Source organism: Hypanus sabinus, chromosome 6, assembly GCF_030144855.1.
Source record: "Hypanus sabinus isolate sHypSab1 chromosome 6, sHypSab1.hap1, whole genome shotgun sequence".
Classification (NCBI taxonomy): domain Eukaryota; kingdom Metazoa; phylum Chordata; class Chondrichthyes; order Myliobatiformes; family Dasyatidae; genus Hypanus; species Hypanus sabinus.
In genome coordinates this window covers 13,777,332-13,804,823 of record NC_082711.1, presented here as the reverse complement: position 1 = coordinate 13,804,823, position 27,492 = coordinate 13,777,332, and the positions used below count along the sequence as shown (strand labels likewise).

Below are 27,492 nucleotides of genomic sequence, written 5' to 3'. Positions count from 1 at the left end.
GAGAGGATGGGATGCTGTAAGCTGGGCATGGAACAGACCCCGAGCGGGGGTCCGAGGCCAGGAGGTACCCCGAGGAGAGGAGACGAAGATAGGTGTATTTGGTTGACCACTTCGAGTAGTCCTGAGCTGTGAGTTGAGGAGTTCGGAGGGGATCGAACGGTGGCCAGAAGACTTCAGTAATTGAGCTCCAACAGTTGTGCACGAAGTGGTTTGGACTTTGATAAGTTTGGCGCCTTTCCTTTATTTTCTTTTCCTTCATATTTACTGTATCATTATTAATCATTTAGTTATAGTAACCTTTATAAATTGTACTCATTTAATCGCATATGGTGTACTGTCTGTTTTTTGGCGAGGCGGGGACATCACACAGCATCCACACCAGCTGATTATCCAGTTTGGCGGGGCCGAAGGCTGCTCCCCCAGACGGAAACGAGCTGAGCGAGCCTGAGGTGACCCAGGGGGTTACATATGCCTTCTCATATTAGCCATTTCAATACTTGGTAAAAGTCTCTATCTATGCCTCTTATCATCTTGTACACCTCTATCAAATTACCTGCCATCCTCTTTCCCTCCAGAGAGAAAAGCCCTAGCTCGCACATCCATTCTTCAAAAGACGTGCTCTCCAATCCAGGCAGCATTCTGCTAAACTGCATCCTTTCTAAAGCTTCCACCTTCTTCCTATAATGAGGCAACCAGAACTGAACACAATACTCCAAGTGTGGTCTGACCAGGGTTTTATAGAGCTGCAACATTATCTCACGGCTCTTGAACTCAGCCCCCTGACTAAAGAAGGCCCACACACCACGCCCGACCTTATCAACTTGTGTAGCCACTTAGAGACATGGACCCAATCCCCTTCTGTTCCTCCACACTTCTAAGCATAGGGAGAGGCCAGGTTGCGGAGGGCCATGGATCAGGACACAAGCAGACAGTTGACCGGCCTGTGGGATCCGCACAGTACCTCCCCTTGTCCTGCGGCCGACTTACAGTACTCTGACCACGTTACCTGGAAGGATCCCAATCCCAGCTCAATCACCAGCCGATCCAGGGTGTTAACATCTTCCGGGTAAAAGGCAAACACCGTGTAGTGAATTCCAAACAGCGGAATGAGGAGGAGTGTTGACCGGGACAGTCTCCTGTGTGAGGTGATTGGACAAGGGTGGGTGGGGGGGGGGGGGAATGTGCGGGAAGAAACAGAAACCGTATCCATTAGAATTCAAGACTCGCATGTTAAATTCAAAATGATCTTGTTAACATATACAGAACAAGCCGGAAGAAACTAATATTTCAATTCCTGTCATGTTTGTAGCTTAGATTCCTGTGAAAGTCTTCTCCAAACAAAGGGTGCTTATTATGGAATCATGTTTTGACAAAGTTGTATAGATATACAGTGGAGAGTATCCTGACTAGTTGCATCATGTCCTTGTAGGGAAACATCAATGCCCAGCAATGGAAACGCCTACAGAAAGTGGTGGAGACAGCCCAGTCCGTCACAGGAAAGGCCCTCCCCAGCACCGAGCACATCTACAAGGAGCACTGTTTCAGGAAAGCAGCATCCATCATCAAGGACCCCCACAACCGAGGCCATGCTCACTTCTCAAAGCTGCCATTGGGAAGGAGGTACAGGAGCTTCACGTCCCACACCACCAGGCTCCTGAACCAGAGGAGATATCTTCACCCACCTTGACTCTGAACTGATTGCACAACCTACACACTCACTTTCTTGGTCTCAACAACCTATGTTTTCAGCATTATTTATTTTTATTTTCATGTATTTGGACAGTTTGTCAGTCTTTCAGTTTTGCTACAGTTGGTGAAAGACAAGTGTGGAAAGGTCCCAGGAGAACCCTGCATTCCATACTGGAAATCCCAGTGACAAAGGGACAAGTTGTGAAGCTATAAGACATGGGAGCAGAATTCAGCCATTCAGTCATCGAGTCTGCCCCACTATTCAATCATGAGGACTATTTTTCTTCAACCCCATTCTCTCTCCTTCTCCTCGTAACAATTAATTCCCTGAATGGTCAAGAACCCATCAAGCTCTGCCTTAAGTACATCCTAAGATTTGGCCTCCACAGCCAACTGTGGCAATGAATTCGACAGATTGATACCAAACTAAGTGGGGAAAGTGAGTCATAAGCAAAGAGAATCACAGAATGAGCAGCAGGTAAAGTCAGAAAGAGTCAGGTTTAATTTTATTGACATTTGTTTTGTGGCAGCAGTATAGGGCAATACATAATATACATATATGAATTAAAGAGAGTGAAAATAATGAGGTAGTGTTCATGGGTTCGTTATCCCTTCAGAAATCTGATGGCAGAGGGGAAGAAGCTGTTCCTAAAACATTGAGTGTGGGTCTTCAGGAGTCTGTACCTCCTCCCTGATGGCAGAGGGGAAGAAGCTGTTCCTAAAACATTGAGTGTGGGTCTTCAGGAGTCTGTACCTCCTCCCTGATGGCAGAGGGGAAGAAGCTGTTCCTAAAACATTGAGTGTGGGTCTTCAGGCTCCTGTACCTCCTCCCTGATGGCAGAGGGCAAGAAGCTGTTGCTTAATCGTTCAGTGTGTGTCTTCAGGCTCCTGTACCTCCTCCCTGATGGCAGAGGGGAAGAAGTTGTTCCTAAAACATTGAGTGTGGGTCTTCAGGAGTCTGTACCTCCTCCCTAATGGTAGTAATGAGAAATGGGTTTCCCTCATTGACCTATTCCTCTCCACCACCAACCTGCTCCGTTTGGTGGAACTGATCCCCACCTTCAACTGCTTCTCTTTCGGCTCCACCCTCTTTCTACAAACTCATGGTGTAGCCATGAGCATGCATGTAGGCCCCAGTTATGCCTTTCTTTTTGTTGGCTATGTAGAACAGTTCATGTTTCAAGCCTTCCCTAGTAATGCTCCTCAACTCTTCCTCTGCTACTTTGGCAGCTGCATTGGTGCTGCTTCATGCAGACCATGCTGAGCTCTTCAATTTCGTCAGCTCCCACCCTTAAACTCACTCGGACCATCTCTGACCCCTCTCTCCCCTTTCATGATCTCTCTGTCTCTAGCTCTGGAGCCAAACTGTTTACCAACATCTTTTATAAATGCACCCGTTCCTACGGTTATCTTGACTCTACCCCTTCCCACTCTGACTCCTGTAAAAATGTCATTCCCTTTTCCCGATTCCTTCACTCCACTCCACTCCACTGCATCTGTTCCCAGGATGAGACTTTCCTCTCCTCCTTCAGAAACTGGGGCTTTCCTCCCTCCACCATTGATGTTGCCCTCACCTGTATCTCCTCCATTTCCTGGACATCTGTGCTCACCCCATCTTCCCACCAACTTAACAGTGACAGAGTTCCTCTTGTCCTCACCTACCACCCCATGATCTTCCGCATCCAACACATCATTCTCCACAAGTTCCACCATCTCCAAAGGGATCCTACCACTAAGCACATCTTTATTTACCGCACCCCCCCCCCCCGCAGGATCGCTCCCTCTGTGATTCCCTCGTCCATTTGTCCATCCACACACATCTTCCTCCCACTACTTCTCCCTGCAAGCACCTGAAGGCTGACACCTGCACACTCACATCCTCCCTCACCTCCATTCAGTGCCACACACAGTCCCTCGAGGTGGGGAAAGCACTTCTATCGAATCCAGTGCTCTCGATGTGTCCTCCTCTACACTGGTGAGACTTGACGTAGATGGGGGTATGGTTTTGTCAAGTACCTCCAATCCATTTGCAAAAAAAAAATTCCTGGCAGCTAACCATTTTAATATCTATCCCCATTCCATTTCCGACATGTTGGGCAACAGCATCTTCTTCTCCCACGATGAGGCTACTTCCAGCTTGGAGGAGCAACAGCTCATGTTCCATCAGGGTAGGCATGAACATCGATCTCTCCAATTCCTGGTAATTTTTCCCCCTCACCCTTTCCTCTTCTTCAATTCCCCAGCTTACCTCTTCTCCTCATCTGCCTACCACCCCCCTGGTGCTCTCTCCTTCCCTTTCTCCCTCAGATTCCTCCTCCTCCAACCAGCTACCATTCCCATCTATCACCTCCCACTTCTACATCATTCCCCCCACACGTCTACCTGGCTTCATCTCTATTACCTTCTAGTCTTCCCTCCTTCCTCTACCCCAGCTTCTTATTCCTTTCTGGTCCTGCTGAAGGGCCTTTTCCCAAAGCATCGACTGTTTATTCATTTCCATAGACCTGCCGAGTTCCTCCAGCATTTTGTATGTGTTGCTCTGGTTTACCAGCTTCTGCAGAATCTCTTGTATAAATGCGAAGAGCGCATGTCTTAGATGATGCCACCTTTTTGAGGCATCACCTTAAGTAGAATGTAGGTAAATGAGCACTGAAATGGGAGTATTCGAAGAGGAGAGTGGTAGATCAGTAAACTGGTTTATTATTGCCATGAGTATTGAGAAACTCTTGGTTTTGCTTTCCATCCATACCCATTAATTCATCACAACAGAGCATTGATGAGGTACAGTGGAAAACAATGACAGAATGCAGGCTGAGGTGTTACAGAGAAAGTGCAGGTGCAAGTTCGTCAGCTGAAGAGTCCACCTTGGGGACCACTCAATAGTCTTACAGCGGTGGGACAGAAGCTGTCCTTGGACCTTGTGCTACGTGTTTCAGGTGCTTGCATCTTCTGCTCAACGGGAGAAGAGAGAATGTCCAGGGTGAGTGGGGTCTTTGATTACACTGGCTGCTTCACTGAGGCAGCGAGAAGTGTAGACAGTCCATGGAGGAGAAGCTGGTTTCCGTGGTGTACTGAGCTTAGCACTTTAAAGCCAGGGTTTGCTCTGGGAGGGAAGAGAAGAGAGAATGTCTGTGGGGGAGGGTTTTTTGATTATGTTGGTGGTGTATCACCCTGGTTAAGATTTTTACTGCTATGCTGTAGGTATTTCATTTTAGCAGTTCTGTAAGAGTAGTGTGATCTGCTTTTAGAATATTTTAGTTTTGGCTAAAAGATAATGGGCTATGATGTTCAACTTAGGAATGTTGTGCCAGCTAGTCAGCGTGGTGGAATTGGGAGAAGGTTCTACAGAGAGCTGGGCGGAGTGAGGTTTGTGACAGACAGTGTGTTTCACGGGTCTCTCTTTTGGCGGGAGCTGTGGAGAGGACAGGATGGAAGATGGCTGAGGATGCTGTGGGAAGGAGCGTCCCTGTTGCACAAAGTGCAGGTGAATGGCTCTGAGGAGGGGTCAATACTCACAAGAGAAAGCCCACTTCAAGGTGGATTTCGAGCCATGTTCAGTGCTCTTGTGCAGATCGTGGGTCCAGCGAAGAGTAAAAAGGTAACTTCAAGATGTGCTCTAACTTTATGTGCACATTTGGACTGGGTTAACTGTAATGAGCACTTTTTTTTTCTTTTTGTTTCCTACTAGCTGTTCGACAAAGCTGAAATTTGTAAATATGCTTCCTTTATAATTTTATGCAGTGCAAGATCTATTATTTCTTGCCAACCAACAATTGTGTTTGGACAGTATTTACGCATCTTCACTCAAATCGAAGATCTTTAATCAGAACTTCAGGACATTCCTGTTTGGTTGAACCACGTATCATACCGACCCTAGACGCCTATCGTTTATGAAATGTGGACTTCTCACCGTTGAGTCTGTTAGCAGAGTGGCAATGAGCCAAATTTCCATATGAGCCCGAAGAGGAGACGACAGCGAGAAGTATCAAGAAAAGACAGTGAGAAATATAGGCAGGTCAGTCCGAGTATATCCTGATACGTGTTGGCAGTTCCCTATGGAATTCGCAGAGTTTGTTTCCATAACTGTCAGAAAGCTTGGTGTGTCCATGTGGGTGTGGATACGGAGTACCAGGCTTTATCAGAGCTGACCAGACCATGACCCCCCGTGGGCGCTCCAACACTGGACTCCTCCTAGGGACATTGCCAACTTTCGGGAATGCTGGCCGTGGAGCCTGCACTTTCACCTTCCTGCAACAGGATGCCAGCAGCCACACTATTGTGGTGCAGAAGTAAGGGAGAGAGGTAATTTACTTTTTAATCATAACACCATGAAATAGAGAAGCAGAATTCAGCCATTAGGCCCAGCAAGTCTGCTCTGCTATTCAATAATAGCTGATTTATTGTGCCTCTCACCCCATTCTCCTGTCTTCTCCCCATAATCTTAATAATCAAGAACCTGTAACCCCTTTGCTTTAAATATACCCAGTGACTTACCTCCACAGACATCTGTGGCAATGAATTCCACAGATTCACCACCCTCTGGCTGAAGACACCTTCTATTCTGAGGCTGTGCCCTCTGGTCTGAGACTCCCCCACTACAGGAAACATCTCCACATCCACTCTGTCCGTGTCCTCTGGTCTGAGACTCGCCCACTACAGGAAACATCTCCACATCCACTCTGTCCGTGTCCTCTGGTCTGAGACTCGCCCACTACAGGAAACATCTCCACAACCACTCTGTCTGTGTCCTCTGGTCTGAGACTCCCCCACTACAGGAAACATCTCCACATCCACTCTATCTGTGCCCTCTGGTCCTTGGCTCCCCCACTACAGGAAACATCTCCACATCCCCTCTATCTGTGCCCTCTGGTCCTTGGCACCCCCACTACAGGAAACATCTCCACATCGACTCTGTCTGTGTCCTCTGGTCCTTGGCTCCCCCACTACAGGACACATCTCCACATGCACTCGATCTGTGTCCTCTGGTCTTTGGCTCCCCCACTACAGGAAACATCCTCTCCACATCCACTCTATCTGTGCCCTCTGGTCCTTGGCTCCCCCACTACAGGAAACAGCTCCACATCCACTCTATCTGTGTCCTCTGGTCCTTGGCTCCCCCACTACAGGAAACATCTCCACATCCACTCTGTCTGTGTCCTCTGGTCCTTGGCTCCCCCACTACAGGAAACATCTCCACATCCTCTCTGTCTGTGCCCTCTGGTCCTTGGCTCCCCCACTACAGGAAACATCTCCACATCCACTCTGTCTGTGCCCTCTGGTCCTTGGCTCCCCCACTACAGGAAACATCTCTACATCCACTCTCTCTGTGTCCTCTGGTCCTTGGCTCCCCCACTACAGGAAACAACTCCACATCCACTCTGTCTGTGCCCTCTGGCCCTTGGCTCCCCCACTACAGGAAAAATCTCCACATCCACTCTATCTGTGCCCTCTGGTCCTTGGCTCCCCCACTACAGGAAACATCTCCACATCCACTCTATCTGTGTCCTCTGGTTCTTGGCTCCCCCACTACAGGAAACATCTCCACATCCACTCTATCTGTGTCCTCTGCTCCTTGGCTCCCCCACTACAGGAAACATCTCCACATCCACTCTGTCTGTGTCCTCTGGTCCTTGGCTCACCCACTACAGGAAACATCTCCACATCCACTCTATCTGTGTCCTCTGGTCCTTGGCTCCCCCACTACAGGAAACATCTCCACATCCACTCTGTCTGTGTCCTCTGGTCTGAGACTCCCCCACTACAGGAAACATCTCCACATCCACTCTGTCTGTGTCCTCTGGTCCTTGGCTCCCCCACTACAGGAAACATCTCCACATCCACTCTATCTGTGCCCTCTGGTCCTTGGCTCCCCCACTACAGGAAACATCTCCACATCCACTCTGTCTGTGTCCTCTGGTCCTTGGCTCACCCACTACAGGAAACATCTCCACATCCACTCTATCTGTGTCCTCTGGTCCTTGGCTCCCCCACTACAGGAAACATCTCCACATCCACTCTGTCTGTGTCCTCTGGTCTGAGACTCCCCCACTACAGGAAACATCTCCACATCCACTCTGTCTGTGTCCTCTGGTCCTTGGCTCCCCCACTACAGGAAACATCTCCACATCCACTCTATCTGTGCCCTCTGGTCCTTGGCTCCCCCACTACAGGAAACATCTCCACATCCACTCTGTCTGTGCCCTCTGGTCCTTGGCTCCCCCACTACAGGAAACATCTCCACATCCACTCTGTCTGTGCCCTCTGGTCCTTGGCTCCCCCACTACAGGAAACATCTCCACATCCACTCTGTCTGTGCCCTCTGGTCCTTGGCTCCCCCACTACAGGAAACATCTCCACATCCACTCTGTCTGTGCCCTCTGGTCCTTGGCTCCCCCACTACAGGAAACATCTCCACATCCACTCTGTCTGTGCCCTCTGGTCCTTGGCTCCCCCACTACAGGAAACATCTCCACATCCACTCTGTCTGTGCCCTCTGGTCCTTGGCTCCCCCACTACAGGAAACATCTCCACATCCACTCTGTCTGTGCCCTCTGGTCCTTGGCTCCCCCACTACAGGAAACATCTCCACATCCACTCTGTCTGTGCCCTCTGGTCCTTGGCTCCCCCACTACAGGAAACATCTCCACATCCACACTGTCTGTGTCCCCTGGTCCTTGGCTCCCCCACTACAGGAAACATCTCCACATCCACTCTATCTGTGCCCTCTGGTCCTTGGCTCCCCCACTACAGGAAACATCTCCACATCCACTCTGTCTGTGCCCTCTGGTCCTTGGCTCCCCACTACAGGAAACATCTCCACATCCACTCTGTCTGTGCCCTCTGGTCCTTGGCTCCCCCACTACAGGAAACATCTCCACATCCACTCTGTCTGTGCCCTCTGGTCCTTGGCTCCCCCACTACAGGAAACATCTCCACATCCACTCTGTCTGTGTCCCCTGGTCCTTGGCTCCCCCACTACAGGAAACATCTCCACATCCTCTCTCTCTGTGCCCTCTGGTCCTTGGCTCCCCCACTACAGGAAACATCTCCACATCCACTCTGTCTGTGTCCTCTGGTCTGAGACTCCCCCACTACAGGAAACATCTCCACATCCACTCTGTCTGTGTCCTCTGGTCCTTGGCTCCCCCACTACAGGAAACATCTCCACATCCACTCTATCTGTGCCCTCTGGTCCTTGGCTCCCCCACTACAGGAAACATCTCCACATCCACTCTGTCTGTGCCCTCTGGTCCTTGGCTCCCCCACTACAGGAAACATCTCCACATCCACTCTGTCTGTGCCCTCTGGTCCTTGGCTCCCCCACTACAGGAAACATCTCCACATCCACTCTGTCTGTGCCCTCTGGTCCTTGGCTCCCCCACTACAGGAAACATCTCCACATCCACTCTGTCTGTGCCCTCTGGTCCTTGGCTCCCCCACTACAGGAAACATCTCCACATCCACTCTGTCTGTGTCCCCTGGTCCTTGGCTCCCCCACTACAGGAAACATCTCCACATCCACTCTCTCTGTGTCCTCTGGTCCTTGGCTCTCCCACTACAGGAAACATCTCCACATCCACTCTCTCTGTGTCCTCTGGTCCTTGGCTCCCCCACTACAGGAAACATCTCCACATCCACTCTGTCTGTGTCCTCTGGTCCTTGGCTCCCCCACTACAGGAAACATCTCCACATCCACTCTATCTGTGCCCTCTGGTCCTTGGCTCCCCCACTACAGGAAACATCTCCACATCCACTCTGTCTGTGTCCTCTGGTCCTTGGCTCCCCCACTACAGGAAACATCTCCACATCCACTCTGTCTGTGTCCTCTGGTCCTTGGCTCCCCCACTACAGGAAACATCTCCACATCCACTCTGTCTGTGCCCTCTGGTCCTTGGCTCCCCCACTACAGGAAACATCTCCACATCCACTCTGTCTGTGTCCTTTGGTCCTTGGCTCCCCCACTACAGGAAACATCTCCACATCCACTCTATCTGTGCCCTCTGGTCCTTGGCTCCCCCATTACAGGAAACATCTCCACATCCACTCTGTCTGTGTCCTCTGGTCCTTGGCTCCCCCACTACAGGAAACATCTCCACATCCACTCTGTCTGTGCCCTCTGGTCCTTGGCTCCCCCACTACAGGAAACATCTCCACATCCACTCTGTCTGTGCCCTCTGGTCCTTGGCTCCCCCACTACAGGAAACATCTCCACATCCACTCTGTCTGTGTCCTCTGGTCCTTGGCTCCCCCACTACAGGAAACATCTCCACATCCACTCTATCTGGTCTGAGACTCCCCCACTACAGGAAACATCTCCACATCCACTCTGTCTGGTCTGAGACTCCCCCACTACAGGAAACATCTCCACATCCACTCTGTCTGTGTCCTCTGTTCCTTGGCTCCCCCACTACAGGAAACATCTCCACATCCACTCTGTCTGTGCCCTCTGGTCTGAGACTCCCCCACTACAGGAAACATCTCCACATCCACTCTGTCTGTGTCCTCTGGTCCTTGGCTCCCCCACTACAGGAAACATCTCCACATCCACTCTGTCTGTGCCCTCTGGTCCTTGGCTCCCCCACTACAGGAAACATCTCCACATCCACTCTGTCTGTGTCCTCTGGTCCTTGGCTCCCCCACTACAGGAAACATCTCCACATCCACTCTGTCTGTGCCCTCTGGTCCTTGGCTCCCCCACTACAGGAAACATCTCCACATCCACTCTGTCTGTGCCCTCTGGTCCTTGGCTCCCCCACTACAGGAAACATCTCCACATCCACTCTGTCTGTGCCCTCTGGTCCTTGGCTCCCCCACTACAGGAAACATCTCCACATCCACTCTGTCTGAGCCCTCTGGTCCTTGGCTCCCCCACTACAGGAAACATCTCCACATCCACTCTATCTGTGCCCTCTGGTCCTTGGCTCCCCCACTACAGGAAACATCTCCACATCCACTCTGTCTGTGCCCTCTGGTCCTTGGCTCCCCCACTACAGGAAACATCTCCACATCCACTCTGTCTGTGCCCTCTGGTCCTTGGCTCCCCCACTACAGGAAACATCTCCACATCCACTCTGTCTGTGCCCTCTGGTCCTTGGCTCCCCCACTACAGGAAACATCTCCACATCCACTCTATCTGTGCCCTCTGGTCCTTGGCTCCCCCACTGCAGGAAACATCTCCACATCCACTCTATCTGTGCCCTCTGGTCCTTGTCTCCCCCACTACAGGAAACATCTCCACATCCACTCTGTCTGTGTCCTCTGGTCCTAGACTCCCCCACTATAGGAAACATCTCCACATCCACTCTGTCTGTGCCCTCTGGTCCTTGGCTCCCCCACTACAGGAAACATCTCCACATCCACTCTGTCTGTGTCCTCTGGTCCTTGGCTCCCCCACTACAGGAAACATCTCCACATCCACTCTGTCTGTGCCCTCTGGTCCTTGGCTCCCCCACTACAGGAAACATCTCCACATCCACTCTGTCTGTGCCCTCTGGTCCTTGGCTCCCCCACTACAGGAAACATCTCCACATCCACTCTGTCTGTGTCCTCTGGTCCTTGGCTCCCCCACTACAGGAAACATCTCCACATCCACTCTATCTGGTCTGAGACTCCCCCACTACAGGAATCATCTCCACATCCACTCTGTCTGGTCTGAGACTCCCCCACTACAGGAAACATCTCCACATCCACTCTGTCTGTGTCCTCTGTTCCTTGGCTCCCCCACTACAGGAAACATCTCCACATCCACTCTGTCTGTGCCCTCTGGTCCTTGACTCCTCCACTACAGGAAACATCTCCACATCCACTCTGTCTGTGTCCTCTGGTCTGAGACTCCCCCACTACAGGAAACATCTCCACATCCACTCTGTCTGTGTCCTCTGGTCCTTGGCTCCCCCACTACAGGAAACATCTCCACATCCACTCTGTCTGTGCCCTCTGGTCCTTGGCTCCCCCACTACAGGAAACATCTCCACATCCAGTCTGTCTGTGTCCTCTGGTCCTTGGCTCCCCCACTACAGGAAACATCTCCACATCCACTCTGTCTGTGCCCTCTGGTCCTTGGCTCCCCCACTACAGGAAACATCTCCACATCCACTCTGTCTGTGCCCTCTGGTCCTTGGCTCCCCCACTACAGGAAACATCTCCACATCCACTCTATCTGTGCCCTCTGGTCCTTGGCTCCCCCACTACAGGAAACATCTCCACATCCACTCTATCTGTGCCCTCTGGTCCTTGGCTCCCCCACTACAGGAAACATCTCCACATCCACTCTATCTGTGCCCTCTGGTCCTTGGCTCCCCCACTGCAGGAAACATCTCCACATCCACTCTATCTGTGCCCTCTGGTCCTTGGCTCCCCCACTACAGGAAACATCTCCACATCCACTCTGTCTGTGTCCTCTGGTCCTAGACTCCCCCACTATAGGAAACATCTCCACATCCACTCTGTCTGTGCCCTCTGGTCTGAGACTCCCCCACTACAGGAAACATCTCCACATCCACTCTGTCTGTGTCCTCTGGTCCTTGGCTCCCCCACTACAGGAAACATCTCCACATCCACTCTGTCTGTGCCCTCTGGTCCTTGGCTCCCCCACTACAGGAAACATCTCCACATCCACTCTATCTGTGCCCTCTGGTCCTTGGCTCCCCCACTACAGGAAACATCTCCACATCCACTCTGTCTGTGTCCTCTGGTCCTTGGCTCCCCCACTACAGGAAACATCTCCACATCCACTCTGTCTGTGCCCTCTGGTCCTTGGCTCCCCCACTACAGGAAACATCTCCACATCCACTCTATCTGTGCCCTCTGGTCCTTGGCTCCCCCACTACAGGAAACATCTCCACATCCACTCTATCTGTGCCCTCTGGTCCTTGGCTCCCCCACTGCAGGAAACATCTCCACATCCACTCTATCTGTGCCCTCTGGTCCTTGGCTCCCCCACTACAGGAAACATCTCCACATCCACTCTGTCTGTGTCCTCTGGTCCTAGACTCCCCCACTATAGGAAACATCTCCACATCCACTCTGTCTGTGCCCTCTGGTCCTTGGCTCCCCCACTACAGGAAACATCTCCACATCCACTCTGTCTGTGTCCTCTGGTCCTTGGCTCCCCCACTACAGGAAACATCTCCACATCCACTCTGTCTGTGCCCTCTGGTCCTTGGCTCCCCCACTACAGGAAACATCTCCACATCCACTCTGTCTGTGTCCTTTGGTCCTTGGCTCCCCCACTACAGGAAACATCTCCACATCCACTCTGTCTGTGTCCTCTGGTCCTAGACTCCCCCACTATAGGAAACATCTCCACATCCACTCTGTCTGTGCCCTCTGGTCCTTGGCTCCCCCACTACAGGAAACATCTCCACATCCACTCTGTCTGTGTCCTCTGGTCCTTGGCTCCCCCACTACAGGAAACATCTCCACATCCACTCTGTCTGTGCCCTCTGGTCCTTGGCTCCCCCACTACAGGAAACATCTCCACATCCACTCTGTCTGTGCCCTCTGGTCCTTGGCTCCCCCACTACAGGAAACATCTCCACATCCACTCTGTCTGTGTCCTCTGGTCCTTGGCTCCCCCACTACAGGAAACATCTCCACATCCACTCTATCTGGTCTGAGACTCCCCCACTACAGGAAACATCTCCACATCCACTCTGTCTGGTCTGAGACTCCCCCACTACAGGAAACATCTCCACATCCACTCTGTCTGTGTCCTCTGTTCCTTGGCTCCCCCACTACAGGAAACATCTCCACATCCACTCTGTCTGTGCCCTCTGGTCCTTGACTCCTCCACTACAGGAAACATCTCCACATCCACTCTGTCTGTGTCCTCTGGTCTGAGACTCCCCCACTACAGGAAACATCTCCACATCCACTCTGTCTGTGTCCTCTGGTCCTTGGCTCCCCCACTACAGGAAACATCTCCACATCCACTCTGTCTGTGCCCTCTGGTCCTTGGCTCCCCCACTACAGGAAACATCTCCACATCCAGTCTGTCTGTGTCCTCTGGTCCTTGGCTCCCCCACTACAGGAAACATCTCCACATCCACTCTGTCTGTGCCCTCTGGTCCTTGGCTCCCCCACTACAGGAAACATCTCCACATCCACTCTGTCTGTGCCCTCTGGTCCTTGGCTCCCCCACTACAGGAAACATCTCCACATCCACTCTATCTGTGCCCTCTGGTCCTTGGCTCCCCCACTACAGGAAACATCTCCACATCCACTCTATCTGTGCCCTCTGGTCCTTGGCTCCCCCACTACAGGAAACATCTCCACATCCACTCTATCTGTGCCCTCTGGTCCTTGGCTCCCCCACTGCAGGAAACATCTCCACATCCACTCTATCTGTGCCCTCTGGTCCTTGGCTCCCCCACTACAGGAAACATCTCCACATCCACTCTGTCTGTGTCCTCTGGTCCTAGACTCCCCCACTATAGGAAACATCTCCACATCCACTCTGTCTGTGCCCTCTGGTCTGAGACTCCCCCACTACAGGAAACATCTCCACATCCACTCTGTCTGTGTCCTCTGGTCCTTGGCTCCCCCACTACAGGAAACATCTCCACATCCACTCTGTCTGTGCCCTCTGGTCCTTGGCTCCCCCACTACAGGAAACATCTCCACATCCACTCTATCTGTGCCCTCTGGTCCTTGGCTCCCCCACTACAGGAAACATCTCCACATCCACTCTGTCTGTGTCCTCTGGTCCTTGGCTCCCCCACTACAGGAAACATCTCCACATCCACTCTGTCTGTGCCCTCTGGTCCTTGGCTCCCCCACTACAGGAAACATCTCCACATCCACTCTATCTGTGCCCTCTGGTCCTTGGCTCCCCCACTACAGGAAACATCTCCACATCCACTCTATCTGTGCCCTCTGGTCCTTGGCTCCCCCACTGCAGGAAACATCTCCACATCCACTCTATCTGTGCCCTCTGGTCCTTGGCTCCCCCACTACAGGAAACATCTCCACATCCACTCTGTCTGTGTCCTCTGGTCCTAGACTCCCCCACTATAGGAAACATCTCCACATCCACTCTGTCTGTGCCCTCTGGTCCTTGGCTCCCCCACTACAGGAAACATCTCCACATCCACTCTGTCTGTGTCCTCTGGTCCTTGGCTCCCCTACTACAGGAAACATCTCCACATCCACTCTATCTGTGCCCTCTGGTCCTTGGCTCCCCCACTACAGGAAACATCTCCACATCCACTCTGTCTGTGCCCTCTGGTCCTTGGCTCCCCCACTACAGGAAACATCTCCACATCCACTCTACCTCAGCCTTTCAATATTCAGTAGGTTTTTACTAAGATTTTCCCTCATTCTTCTGAACTCCAAAAGTCAAGCCCAGAGCAATCAAAGTCTCCTCATACATTAACCCTTTGATTCCAGGGACCATTTTTGTGACTATCCTCTGGACCCTCTCTAAAATCGGCACATCGTTTCTTGGACTAGGGGCCCAAACTACTCTCAATACTTCAAACACGGGCCGACCAATGCCTTAGAAAGCCTCAGTTTTATAAACCAATTGCATCAATAACTGCCTCTCCAATATGTTAAGTGCTTTTCAAAATGTTAACAGCACTCTTAGAAGTGCCTTTTCAAATCTATAAATAAAACAGACATTTATAGGAACACACACAATTGCTAGAGGAACTCAGCAGACTAGGCAGAATCCATGGAAAGGAATAAACAGTCGATGTTTCCGGTCATGGCCCTTCATCAGGATCTGAAAACTGTTCCCCTCCGTATATGCTGCCTGACCTGCTGAGTTCCTCCAGCCTTTTGTGTGTGTTACTCTGGGTTTCCAGCATCTGCAGAATCTCTTGTTTATGGCATTCACAGGAAATTGGCTTGTTTCACTTCTTTTTTTTGACACTTAAAAGTCCGAGGACCTGAGTTATAGGGAAAGGTTGAATAAGTTAGGACTTCATTTCCTGGAGTGAAGGAGAACGAGGAGAGATTTGAGAGAGGTCTACACAATAATGAGGGGTATGGATAGGGTAAATGCAAGCAGGCTTTTTCCACCGGGGGTGGGTAAAGTAGAACTTAACCAATGGGTTAAGAGAGAAAGGTAGAATGTAAGGGGGAACTTCATCATTCAGGGGTGAGAGTGTGGAACGAGCTGCCAGCGGAAGTGGTGGATGCAGGTTCGATTTCAACATTTGAGAGAAGTTTGGATAAGTACATGGATGGGAGGGGTATAGAAGGCTATGGTCCAGGTGTGGGTGGATGGGACAAAGAAGAAGCGCATTTTGGCACGGACTAAATGGGTCAAAGGGCCCGTTTCTGTGCTCTAGTGCTCCATGAATGTAGAGTAGATACTCACAGGATTCTGCTTCTTCTGACAGCTGGTTCAGCTTTGGTCACTTGGCCTGCTGTCAAGTGTTTCCGTGGGTGACTCTAGATAAGGCCACGGTCCATGATGTTAGATCTAGCTGCATGGGCTTGGGTAGACCAGGGTCTTGCTTCCCAGCCTGGGGCTGGTTTTGTGGGTGCAGATGGTGATTGAGGCTCAGGGTAAGGTAGTGTTGAAACCAGTGGGGTCAGGTGTGGTGCTTGCTAGACACAGAAGAAAAGCTGCTGGCCAATGTCTTATAAACTGTAGCAAAAACGAAGTTTTAGCATTTAAAGAGAAGTGGGTGCCTCGTGCAAGAATGACAGGCTATTTATACTCTTGGGTGCCTTGTGGAGGAATGACAAGCTATCATACTGTTATAGTAACCATTAAGAAGGCAACAGACCATAAGATAGAGGAGCAGAATTAGACCACTCAGCCCATCCAGTCTGTTCCACCATTCATTCTAGACTGATTTTTTTCTCTCAACGCCATTCTCCTGCCTTCTCTCTTAACCCGCTCTTACTAATCAAGTACCTATCAATCTCTGCCTTAAGTACACCTATTGACTTGGTCTCCACATCTGTCTGTTGCAACAAATTCCACAGATTCGTCACTCTCTGGCTGAAGAAACTCCTCACCACCCTTTTTCCGGAGGCCCCATTGATGGAAATATCCTCTCTGGAGGCATCCAGGAATTTCAGCATTCGATCGGAACAGGAAAGATGGAGTTCACAAGGATTGAGAGCAGTACCGTCTCTGTGAGAGCACCTCAGACAGGACACGCAGATGTGACCTTGTTAGACCTGCAACTTACCCTTGCGTTGGAGGCAGTTCTGAAAATGGATTACAGGGTTGATTAGGAAGTTGGGAGGGTTGTCCTTCGATGAAAGATTGGAGAGGGGCAGGCGGTAGTGATGTCCTTTGGATTTAAAATGAGAAGTGACGTCACTGAAGTAGATGAGGGTCTAAGGAACTGCATCGCAGAACGAGCTGCATCACTGTGTGGGATGGAAACCGCACTGTGGCAGACAGGAAGGCTCTACAATAGTGGGTTAAAACTGCCCAACGCATCACCGGGGAAGAGGGGCAAAGGAGTGTGAATACGCGCCAGCCTGTATTAGGGCACTGGCAGTGGAAAGAGAGTCAGCAGCTTTAAGCTTCTGGGCGTCAACATGTCGGACTACCTGTCCTGAGCTCAGCACGTGAAAGCAATCAGAAGGAAAGCACCCGGATGTCTTTATTTCTTAGGAGATTAAGAAGGTTCGGTTTTTCACCAAATACCCTTATAAACTTCTGATGAAGTGCTGTTGGAAGTATCCTGACTGGTTGTACCATGGCCTGGTACAGCATTTTGAATGCACAGGAACGCAAGAAGCTTCAGGCAGTAGTGGACTCTGCCCAATACATCATGAGCACCACCATCAATAGTATCTACAGGAGGTACTGCATCAAGAAGGCAACGTCCATTATCAAAGATCTCCAGTTTCTGGGCAATCTTGCTGCTACCATAGGGCAGGGGTACAGAAACCTGAAGTCCTGCACCACCAGGTCCAAGAACAGCTTCAACCATTTGGTTCTTGAACAACCCTGATCTCTATGGTTTAGCAACACAATGACCACTCGAATCACTCCACACTAAAATGGATTTCATTCTTTGTTTCTGTTATTTCTTGCCAAAATTGTGTGTAATTTATATTTACTTGTTCTACTTGTAAATGCTGCTTCTCTGATGCTATTTTCCTGTGATTTAAGTTCCTCATTGTACCTGTGCAGGCATGGGCTTGTGTATTTGACAATAAACTTGACTTTGACATCCCAGGAAGCGACTCGGTGAATCTTCTTCACACGGCCTCCAAAATCAATATATTCGCTCGTCAGGAAGGAGATGAAACTCGTTGGCAGTACCCTGGACGTGGTCCCAACAATGCTCTGTGTCTTCAAATGAGTCATCCTCACTCTGATCAGAATCAGGTATGTCTTGTGAAATTTGTTAACTTAGCCGCAGCAATACAAGATAATATAGAAAGAAAGAAAAATAATAAGTAAGTCAATTATAAGTAAGTAAGTAAGTAAGCCTTCAGGCTTCTGTACCTCCTTCCTGAGGGTAACAATGAGAAGAGGGCATGCCCTGAGTGATGGAGCTCCTTAATAATGGATGTCACCTTTTTGAGGCACAGCTCCTTGAAGATATCTTGGATACTAAAGAGGCTTGTACCCATGATGGAGCTGGCTAATTTTATAACTTTCTGCAGCCTCTTTCAGTCCTGTAGCGTACCCCCACCCCTACACCAGAGAGTGGTGCAGCCTGTCAGAATGCTCTCCATGGGGCATCTGTAGAAGTTTTTGAGTGTTTTAGGTGACAAACCAGATCTTCTCAAACTCCTAATGAAATATAGCACTGTCTTGCTTTCTTTATAGCTGCATCGATATGTTGGGACTGGGGTAGATCCTTAGAGATCTTGACACCCAGGAACTTGAAACTGATCAGTCTCTCCACTTCTGATCCCTGTATGAGGATTGGTATGCGTTCCTTCGTCTTACCCTTCCTGAAGTCAACAGTCAGCTCTTTTGTCCTACTGACGTTGAATGCCAGGTTGTTGCTGCGACACCACTCAACTATTTGGTATATCTTGCTCCTTTATGCCCTCTCATCACCACCTGAGATTCTATCAGCAATGGTTGTATCAACAGGAAATTTATAGATGATATTTGAGCTATGCCTAGTCACACAGTCATGTGTATATAGAGAGTAGAGCAGTGGGCTAAGCACACACCCCTGAGGTGCACCAGTGTTGATCGTCAGCGAGGAGGAGATGTTGTCACCAATTCACATAGATTGTGGTCTTCCAGTTAGGAAGTTGAGGATCCAGTTGCAGAGGGAGGTACAAGAAACTGCAGATGCTGGAATCTGAAGCAGAACACAAAGTGCAGGAGAACTCTACAAGTCCAGCAGCATCTGCGGATGATTCTGGGTGAAGAGTCTTGGCTTGAAAGGTCGATAGTCCATTTCCATGCATAGATGCTGGCCTGACCTGCTGAGCTCCTTCAGTGTGCTCCTTAACAGAACACGGAACATTACCGCACAACGCTGCGTGGACCACTTCAACTGCTCTAAAATCAACCCAGCCATTTCTTCCCACGCAGCTCCCCGTTTTCCTATCATCCATGTGCCGAGATAAAATTTTCCTAAATGGCTCGGTGCAGGGGTTCCCTGAAGTAATGGTAGGGGCATGGAAAAGGCTGGGATCCCCTGCGATAATGGATCAGCCACTACCAGCACCCCCTGGCAATGTGTTCTTGGCATCCGTCACTCTGAGAGAGAGAACCTTCCTCCAACATCCTCCATTCACCTTAAAATTATGTCCTCCTGTATTAGTGATTCTCTGTCTGTCCGTTCTATCTATATGCCTCTTATCATCTTGTACACCTCTGTCAAGTCACCTCTTATCCTCCCTTGCTCCAAAGTGAAAAACCCTTGCTTACTCACATGATCATGATAAGACATGCTGTGTAATCCAGGCAGAATCTCCTCTGACCCTTCCATATGCCCCTCCAATGGCGAAGAGACCAGAACTGAACACAATATTCCAAGTATGATCTAACCAGGGTTTTATAGAGCTACCACAGTACCTCGTGGTTCTTGACCTCAACTAATAAAGGCCAACACACCATACACCTTTTGAACAAGCTTACCAACTTGATTAGGTTATTGATTAATATCATCATCATCATTACATGCTGTGTTGCATGACGTGGGTGATCATGGTCTTTCCACGACCATGATTGCTCTTGGCAAATTTTTCTACAGAAGTGGTTTGCCATTGTCACCTTCTGGGCAGTGTCTTTACAAGACAGGAGACCCCAGCCATTATCAATACTCTACCGAGATGGTCTGCCTGGTATCAGTGGTCACATAACCAGGACCTGTGATCGGCACCACCTGCTCCCATGGCTTCACATGACCCTGTTCAGGTGCTACGCCTCGCCCAAGGTTGACCTGCAGGCTAACGGAGGGAAGGAGCACGTTACACCTCCTTTAGTGGAGTCCACCCGGACACTCTGTGCCTAACCCTACTGATGCATATAGAATCCTAAAATTTATAAAGAGCCGTGGCCTCACAAAATCTGTCAATTGTTACTAATGTATAGTGCTTAATATCTTAGCAAAAACTTGTGGCTTTTGTGGGCTAAGGCTCTTTATAAATCCTAGGACTGGATGTACTTTATACATTTCTAGCCAACCTCAGAGATGCCCTGCAGCCCCCAAGATCCCTCCTTGAGATTGGACAATGAGTTTTGCCTTGAGACATCAAGATGTCAAGAGAAGGAATAAAAAGCAGCTGGTCAATGATTACAGGGGAGCTGGGGTGAGGGTGGTGGTGACAATGTCAAGTTGCCTGGGCTGAACTTCACCAAACTCCTGGTCCTGATCTAACCACATGGTCAAGAAAAGTCACCAGTGCCTACTTCCGAATGGGCTGAAGAAATCTGGCATATCCCCTTTGACCCTCTCCAATTTTTATTGATGCATCCCCACAGACAGAATCCTATCTGAGTGCATCATGGCATGGTACCGCAGAGAGTTTCAGCACACCCCAGAAAGAGGCCTCCCCTCCATGCACTCCATCTACACTTCTCACTGCCTCGGTAAAGCAGCCAGCGTACTCAATGACCCTGCCCACCACAGACATTCTCTCTCCCATTGGGCAGAAAATACAAAATCCAGAAAGCATGTACCACTAGACTCAAAGACAACTTCTCTGTACTGTCATAAAACCGTACAACAATCACAGCACGGAAACAGGCCATCTCGGCCCTTCTAGTCCGTGCCGAACCTTGTCCCACCGACCTGCCTCAGCCCATAACCCTCCATTACTTTCCTGTCCACATACCTAACCAATTTTTTTTAAATGACAATATCGAACCTGCCTCTACCACTTCTGCTGGAAGCTCGTTCCACACAGCTACCATTCTCTGAGTAAAGAAGTTCCCCCTCGTGTTACCCCTAAATTTTTGCCCCTTAACTCTCAACTCACGTCCTCTTGTTTGAATCTCCCCTACTCTCAATGGAAAAAGCCTATCCACGTCAAAACTCTATCTATCCCCCTCATAATTTTAAATACCTCCAACAAGTCCCCCCTCAATCTTCTACGCTCCAAAGAATAAAGACCTAACTTATTCAACTTTTCTCTGTAACTTAGGTGCTGAAAGCCAGGTAACATTCTAGTAAATCTTCTCTGTACTCTCTCTATTTTGTTGACATCTTTCCTATAATTCAGTGACCAGAACTGTACACAATATTCCAAATTTGGCCTCGCCAATGCCTTGTACAATTTTAACATTACATCCCAACCCCTATCCTCAATGCTCTGATTTATAAAGGCTGAATGTATGATATGATGGGTTCTTGACTTCAAAATACATGCATCTCAATTTGCCTATCACCACAATAGGTCTGTGGTAGACACGATCTCATTGGCTCTCCACGCGGCCTTGGATCACCTGGACAATACAAGAACCTACGTCAGGATGCTGTTTATTGATGATAGTTCAGTGTTTAACATCATCATTCCTACAGTACTGATCAAAAAGCCCTAGAACCTGGGACTTGCTACCTCCCTCTGCAACTGGATCCTCGACTTCTTAACCGGAAGACCACTATCTGCAGATTGGTGATAACATCTCCTTGCCGATGATCAACACTGGTGCACCTCAGGGATGTGTGCTTATCCCACTGCTCTACTCTCTATACCCATGACTGCATGATTAGGTACAACTAAATGCCACCTATAAATTTGCTGATGATACAACCATTGTTGGCAGAATTGCAGATGGAGACGAGAAGGCGCACAGAAGTGAGATATACCAGCTAGTGGAGTGGTGTCGCAGCAACAACTTGGCACTCGATGTCAATAAGACCAAAGAGCTGTTTGTGGACTTCAGGAAGGGCCAGATGAGGGAACACACCCCAGTCCTCACTGAGGGAGCAGAAGTGGAGAGAGTGAGTAATTTCAAGGTTTTGGGTGTTCATGCCTCTGAGGACCCGACCTGGAACCAACATATCGATGTAGCTATAAAGAAGGCAAGACTGCGGCTATATTTTATGAGGAGGTTGAGGAGATTTGATATGTCACCTAAAGCTCTTGCAAATTTCCACAGATGTACCACGGAGAGCATCTTTACTGGCTGCATCACCGTCTGGAATAGGGGTGGACTGGGGTGCTACTGCACAGAATTGTAAAATTAGTCAGCTCCATCCTGAGCACTGCAAATACAAATACTTTACTGTCACCAAACAATTGATACTAGAGCCTGCAATCATCACAGTGAGATTTGTTTCTGTGCTTCGCGCTCCCTGAAGTACAAATCGAAGTCTCTGTGCATCCAAGACATCTTCACAGATCGGTGCCTCAAAAAGGCAGCATTCATCATTAAGGATCCCCACCACCCAGGACATGCCCTCTTCTCACTGTTACCATCAGGTAGGAGGTACAGAAGCCCGAAGGCACACACTCAGCGATTCAGGAACAGCTTCTTCCCCTCTGCCATCCGATTCCTAAACAGACGTTGAATCCTTGGACACTAGCTCACTTTTATTGTTTCTGTTTTTACACTATTTATTTAATTTACCTACTTAATATACACATTTACTGTAATTCTCAGGTTTTTCTCTATTGTCATGTGTTTCATTGTGCTGTTGTGCTAAGTTCAAAAGTTTCACAAGTGCGGGTGATATGGAACCTGATTCATCGTGGAACTTGTACCTTATTGTCTGGCTGCTTTTTCCCTGTAACACTTGATTCCGTTACTGCTTTTCCCTTTGTTCTACGTCAGTGTTAGCAATGAGCTGTATGGAAGGCATGCCAAACAAACCTCTTTGTGTTATCCTGGTACTTGTGACAATAATAAAGTAATAACCAAATATGATCTTTGGTCCACATCAGTTCCGTGTCTGATAAGGAGATCAATATTAATTTAAGTTTGTTCTAATTTACCTCACCTTCCCCGGTACCACTCCTCTTTCCTGTGGTCCACTCTCCTCTCCTGTCCGATTCCTTCCTCTCTAGCCTGCTACCTTTTCTACCCGCCTGGCTCCACCTATCACCTTCCAGCTATCCTCCTCCCCTTCCCCCAGCTTTGTATTCCGGCGTCTCTTCCCCCCCCACACACACACTTCTTTCCAGTCCCGCAGAAGAGTCTTGGCACAAAACGCCTGAACTGCTGAATTCCTCCAGCATTTTGTCTGTGTTATTCTAATTTATGTTGTTATGTTTATAACGTACTGTTCTGAAGTTAATTTTCATGGCGTTTTTACTTTGTGTATGTTTGCTTGTACCATGATCTTGAATTTGAGGAGACACAGGATGGCAGATGCAGGAATCAGAAGCCAAATGAGAGCTACCAGAGGTCAGGCAGCGTCTGTAGAGGGAAACAGAGTCGACGCTGTGGGTCCAGACCCAAAAGGCAAACCAGGGTAGGGCTTACATAGTGAGCAGTAGGGCACCGAGGAGTGTTGTATCTGGGAATAGATTCATAATCCCTTAAGAGTGGAGTCGACAGGTAGACAGGGTGGTAAAGAGAGCTTTTGGCCCTTCATGCTGAGTAGAGGAGTCGGATTGTTTTGTTGAAGTTGTGTAAGATGTCAGTGGGGCTAGATTTGCAGTGTTGCGTGTACTTCTGGTCACCTACCTACAGGAAAGACGCCGATGCGATTGAAAGAGTGCAGAGAAAATTTGCAAGGATGTTCCCAGGACTTGAGTTAAAGGGAAAAGTTGAATAGGTTTGGACTTTTTTCTTGAAGTGTAAGAGAATGAGAAGAGATTTGATAAAGATGTACAAAATTATGAGAGGTATAGATAAGATAAATGTATGTATCCTGCTGAGGTTCAGTGAGAATAGAACTAGAGGTCATAGGTTAAAGTTGAAAGGTGAAATACTTACAGGGAACCAGAGGGGGAACTTAGACCATAAGGCACAGCAGGAGCAGAATGAGGCCATTCAGCCCATTAAGCCTGTTCCACCATTCAATCGTGGCTGATCCCAATCCCATTTAACCCCATACACCTGCATTCTTGCCATATCCTTTGATGTCCTGACCAATCAGGAAACTATCAACTTCTGCTTTAAATATACCTTGGGACTTGACCTCCACCACAGTCTGTGGCAGAGTATTCCACAGATTCACTACTCTGCGGTGAAAAAAAAACTTCTTTAATTCTGTTCTAAAAGGTTGCCCCTCAATTTTGATGCTAGTTCTGGACACCCCTGCCAGAATAAACACCCTCTCCACATCCACCTTATCCAGTCCTTTCAACATTCAGCAGGTTTCAATGAGATTCCCCCCATATTCTTCTAAATTCCAGTGAGTACAACCCAAAGCTGCTAAACGCACCTCAAATGTTAACCCCTTCATTCCTGGAATCATCCTCATGAACCTCCTCTGGACTCTCTCCAATGACAACACATCCTTTCTGAGATATGGGGCTCAAAACTATTGACAATACTCCAAGTGTGGCCTGACTTGTGTCTTATAAAGGCTCAGCATTATCTACTTGCTTTTATATTCTATTCCCCTTGAAATAAATGCCAACATTACATTTGCCTTCTTTACCACAGACTCAACCTGTAAACCTTCTAGGAGACTAAACCTATAAATTCACCTACTGGGAGCCTTGCACGAGATATCCCAAGTCCCTCTGCACCTCTGATGTTTGAATGTTCTCCCTATTTAAATAATAGTCCGCACTATCGTCCTGTTCTTCCAATTTGTCTAAGTGCTGCTGCAATCACATTGCTTCCTCAGCACTACCTACCCCTCCATCTATCTTTGTAACATCTGCAATCTTTGCCACAAAGCCATCAATTCCATTATCTAAATCATTGACAAACAATGTGAAAAGTAGCAAACCCAATACTGACTCCTGAAGAACACCCACTAGTCACCGGCAGCCAACCAGAAAAGGCCACCTTTATTCCCACTCGCTGACTCCTGCCCGTCAGCCATTCCTCTATCCATGGCAGTATCTTTCCTGTAACCCCATAGGATTTTATCTTGTTAAGCAGTCTCACGTGTGGCACCTTATCAAATGCCTTCTGAAAATCCAAGTAAATGACATCTGCTGCCTCTCCTTTGCCCACCCTGCTTGTTACTTCCTCGAAGAACCGTAACAGATTCATCAGGCAAGATTTCTCTTTACAGAAACTGTGCTGACTTCAACTTATTTTATCATTAGTCTCCAAGTACCCCAAAATCTCATCCTTAATTATAGACTCCAACACTTTCCTAACCACTGAGGTTAGGCTAACAGCCTAGAATTTCCTTTCTTTTGCCTTCCTCCCTTCTTAAAGAACTTCTTCACTGGTGCTGGTGTAGACCAGGCTGCTCGTGGAAGTCAGAGAGTCACAAAAAAGTACAGCACAGAGACAGGCCCTTTAATCCATCTGGTTCATGTCGAACCATTTAAATTATTTGTTTCCACTGAGCTGCACTGGACCATAGACCCTCCGTACCCTCCCCATCCATGTACCTATCCAAACTTCTCTTAAGCATTGAAATCAATATCACATCCACCAGCTGCACAAGAAGCTCATTCTGCACTCTCACAACCCTCTGACTGAAGAAGTTTCCCCTCATGTTCCCCTTAAACATTTTTCCTTTCACTCTTATGCCACGACCTCTAGCTCTAGTCTCACCCAACTTTAGTGGATAAAGCTGGCTTACATTTACCCAATCTATACATCTCATCATTTTGTATATCTCTATCAAATCTCTCCTCAATCTTCTGCATTCTAGGAAATAAGGTCCTAACTTGTTCAATCTTACCCTATAACTCAGGCCCTACAGAGATGGCACCATCCTTGTAAATTTCTTCAAGGATGCTGCCCGACCTACTGAGTTCATCCAGCTTTTTTTGTACGTTTTGTAATCCTTGTAAATTTTCTCTGTGCTCTTTCAACTTTGTTTACATCTTTCCTGTAGGTAGGTGACCAAAATTGCACAAAATACTCTAAATTAGGCCTCACCTATGTCTAATACATCATCAACATAACATCCCATCTCCCGTTCTCAGTCCTTTGATTTATAAGGCCAATGTGCCAAAAGCTTTCTTTATGACCCTATGACACCAATTTCAATGGATTAGATGATGGAATCTCTTTGTTCTACTGCACTCCTCAGCTGGTCCAGATCCTGCTGTAAGCAATGATAGTCTTCTTCTTTGTTCACTAAACCTCCAAATGTGGTATCATCTGCAAATCTGTTGATCCAGTTTACCCAAATCACTGATATAGATGAGGACCAACAATGGACCCAGCACAGATCCCTGCGGCACTCCACTAGTCACAGGCCTCCAGTCAGAGAGGCAACCATCTACTACCACTCACTGGCTTCTCCCACAGAGCCAATGTCTAATCCAATTTACTACCTCATCCTGAATGTCAAGTGACTGAACCTTTTTGACCGGCCTCCCATGGGAACATGTCAAGTGCCTTGCTAGAGTCCTCGGAGACAACATCCATTGCCTTGACCTTCATCCACTTCCTGGTGACTGCCTTGAAAAACCCCGTATGATTGGATAGACATGACCTACCATGCACAAAGCAAAGCTGACTATCCCTAATCAGCTCCTGTCTATACAAATATTCATATATCCAGACCTTTAGAATACCTTACACCACTAATGATGTCAAGCCCACTGGACTATAACACTGGACAACAAAGATATTGCTTCCTGAATATCTTTAGGTGTATCTTATGAATTTTGGACTACTGATCATGAAAATCACCATGAAATTTCCCTATCACACACCATTTTTTAATGAACTTATGTTTATTATTTCAATTCATTATTCAAGCCAATTAAAATGTTGCCTACAATGTAAGCTGGAAAGTTTCCTATCTTGTCCTGGCATGCTTGGTCATGCTTAGGCAGCGTGGCTGCTGCATGGCAGGACAGGTTTTAGTAATAATTACTGGGTTCAGGACTGTAAGGATAGAATTTGCTATCACCAGGCACAAAAATTTCTATGAAGGATTTTAGCAGGCTCGTGTGCAGCACTTTGTCAAAGGCCTTCTGAAAATCCAAATACACAACATCCACTGCATCTCCCCTGTCTAGCCTACTTGTAATTTCCTCAAAAGAAATTGCACTAGGCTTGTCAGGCAGGATCTTTCTTTAAGGAAACCATGCTGTGTTCAGCCTATCTTGTCATATGCCTCCAGGTACTCTGTAATCTCATCCTTGACAATCGACTCCAACAACTTCCCAACCACCAATGTCAAACTAACAGGTCTATAATTTCCTTTTTGCTTCCTTGCCCACATCTTAAATAGCAGAGTGACATTTGCAATCTTCCAGTCCTCTGGAACCAGGCCAAAATCTATTGACTTTTGAAAGATCATTGCTAATGCCTCTGCAATCTCCACAGCTACTTCCTTCAGAACACGAGGGTGCATTCCATCTGGT

At 48.5% G+C, this 27,492-nt stretch overlaps 1 long non-coding RNA gene across 1 annotated transcript in view; it reads left to right on the top strand.

The window, feature by feature from the left end:
- The window catches only part of LOC132395317 (uncharacterized), a 28,184-nt gene extending 10,162 nt beyond the window's left edge, over positions 1 to 18,022 (top strand). Inside the window, exons 3-4 of the long non-coding RNA XR_009512563.1 lie at positions 1,430 to 5,991; positions 16,633 to 18,022. This is a non-coding gene — a long non-coding RNA (uncharacterized LOC132395317). The remainder of the gene's footprint in view (positions 1 to 1,429; positions 5,992 to 16,632) is intronic.
- The last annotated feature ends 9,470 nt before the right edge of the window (positions 18,023 to 27,492 follow it).